The following is a 2,964-nucleotide window of genomic DNA, read 5'->3' as shown; positions in this document are numbered from 1 at the left end:
TGACAAAAAAGGCAGTTAACTTCTCCTCGTCACCTTTTAAATTCACTAAACATTGACCAACCTCAATATACACGTCATTGGATAATTTGTCAACACGACTATCGCTTCCAATTGATATATGTCCACTACGCAAAATATCAATAGGAATGACCCCCCCTCATCCAACGCCTAAGAATATATTGTTGCGAAATTTCATCGAAATCAAGGTTAAACAAGACAGTGAACACATGTCGACATAAAGTTCCGCAGTATTCAAAATGGCGGCAACCATAATATATTGAGTCATCTGAATGCGATTGAGCAACCTAACAAACAACATAATTGGTGATACAAGATTATAACGACACACTAAAATATCACATGTGATATTTAACAACAAACTAGAATGTCACATGTGATAAAGTTAAACAAATAATTAATAATATTGATAACGTACCTTAAACTCAAGCTTAGTGGAACAATGTTTTTTCTTCTCCCTTATTGTATAAACTGTGAAACCCATTTCAAAATTAACTTGCCATTGGGAACAAAATCTATAACCCTTGAAGATCTCCTTTTGGACCTTGAAGAAAATACACGAGTATACACCTTTGTTGCATGATACTCGATCGACGTATTTGTCTTGAAAGGTCGGTGTGGTGGTATTCGTCTTATGATCTTCATTATGCTGCCTATTCCTCTGTTTGTCTATCGCAGTATCATGAGACAAAATGAACTCTAACAAAATGTTAGAATGCATACCAAATTTTCAAAAAAAAACGAGTTGGTGCTCTCAGATCAGGAGGTGGTTTTCATTAAACAACGTAAAGGTATCTCCCTGAGGTAGGAAGGAATCCAACTAGTTTGCTTTTCAAATACGTCCTCAAGCCATAGGTGAGTATTAAGGTCAAACTCATTCAACAAAGATGCCCATTTAACCTCAAATTCATCTGGTTCAAGGTGTACACTCCATACTAATTTTAATAACCGTTTTCTGAAGTTTGTATTCAAAATGATATCAGAACCTAACTTCATCATAACATCGCTATAAGGAAATCAAATTTGCAACTCACATATGATACACAACTACAGTCACATTATTATCACATGATTATCACCGATAACACTAAATATAATACTACTTTCAATCACATGTGTTAAAATCTAGTAGGAAACAAAATCTAGCAATTTCAAACTAAATTTCACGCATCCTACGATTTAAATTATACCCTAATTTTAAACATGGAAATATCAAGTCACACGAGTAAAACAATAAAACATTCAATACCTTGGCAGGGAGCTTCTTCATGATATGGCACATACATAGTCAATGTCTATCATCAGGAAACACAACCGGGATTGCTTCCTTAATGGAAACATCTTGATCAGTCAAAACAAGGGTCAGTTGACGACCATGAACCTTCAAGAATGACTCCAACAACCAGGTATAAGCTTGGATAGTTTCTTCGGTGATCAATCCTTACCCAAAAACAACTGATCTCATATGGTTATCAAAACCGGTGAATGATACAAAAACCATGTTATACCTACGATGACAAAAAACAAAATGTAAGCCGATATCATAAAAATTAATAAATCCAAATTATGATAACATTAAATTAACTTGTTGAAACGATATGTCACATCAAAAGATATAACATCACCGAACTTTGCATAGTTCAACCTTGTCAACTCATTGGCCCAAAACCTTGATACCAAAAGACCATTGTCAATTTTATACTCAAATGCAATGTTTGTCCCATATTGTCTTATGTCGTTCAACATGTTTACCACCATTTGTACGTCTCTATCACCTACGTAGTTATTGAGATCCCTCTTGAAATTCTTATAATCAACAATACTAGAATCAACCTCATCGTAGCCACCTTTCAAACAAACCTGCAACTTCTGGGCTCTTACAGACCCAATATTTGACCTCACCGATCGGTGTACCATAACTTTGTCATCATAGCTGAGTTGCCTACCCTTACGTGATAAAGTTCTATCAACATTATCAATCAAATCCTGGTTATGGTTGGGACAAAAATAGTATAATCTATATTTGAAGCTCTTCTTGCATGGCATCAACCCAACTTGTGTCTTGTATGGCTTCATGAACTTTCTTAGGCTCTACCATGCTTAGAAAGTTTACGAATAAACATTCATTTGCAATGGCAGCTCTTGTCTTCACACCACTTAAAGGTTGAACAATTATTTGGTGAAGATGATGATCTTTTGTCCATCTTGTCGTTGGAAATGGAACAGAGGTTGGTGTCATTAGATCACGTTCCATATATATGTTTGGCATTTGGCTCATGGATGGTGACGAAGGTTCTGCTTGCTCCCCCTCGGATGATGGTACAGAGGATCCACGTTCAGAGACAGAGATATTATACTCTGGCTCTAGAGGACTGGGCTCTGATCCAGAGCTGGAGGGCTCTGGTTGTGGATTAGCATGATCATCAGAGGAAGCAGAGGTCTGAGAAGCCCTCTATGTATTTAAACCTAACAAACGCCTTACAATCTGTAACTTTAAAGTTTGTATTTCGTACTTGTCTACGATGCCCATCCACTTCAACAGAGTCAACCAACCTCTTTTTTGGTTTTCCACGCTTATGACAAACAACATATTTTAGTTTGACTATACCACCCTTCCTTGTCTTCTAGATTGATAGTCGAATATGAAACCCGGCAATGTCGGCATACCTTCGATACATTTCAATTCCATCCTCCCAAGATTGAACCAACAACCGGTTGAAATTCACTTGGAACAAATGGATACAAGCTCCATCATTGCAAGGACTTTCAATCACTCCTTGAGCGGGTAACACAAAATGATCTGTGAAATAATTACCAATATGTTATAAATAAATAAAATCAATATATATATATATATATATATATATATACCAAATTAACAAATTCTCATGTGTCATAATAAAACTAAACAAAATTACTATTAAATTAAATTCAAAACAAAATCAA

This window comes from Cynara cardunculus (genome assembly GCF_001531365.2).
Source record: "Cynara cardunculus var. scolymus isolate 2C chromosome LG 6, CcrdV1, whole genome shotgun sequence".
NCBI lineage: Eukaryota > Viridiplantae > Streptophyta > Magnoliopsida > Asterales > Asteraceae > Cynara > Cynara cardunculus.
The sequence above is the reverse complement of the archived record's forward strand: the minus strand, read 5'-3'. Positions refer to the sequence as shown.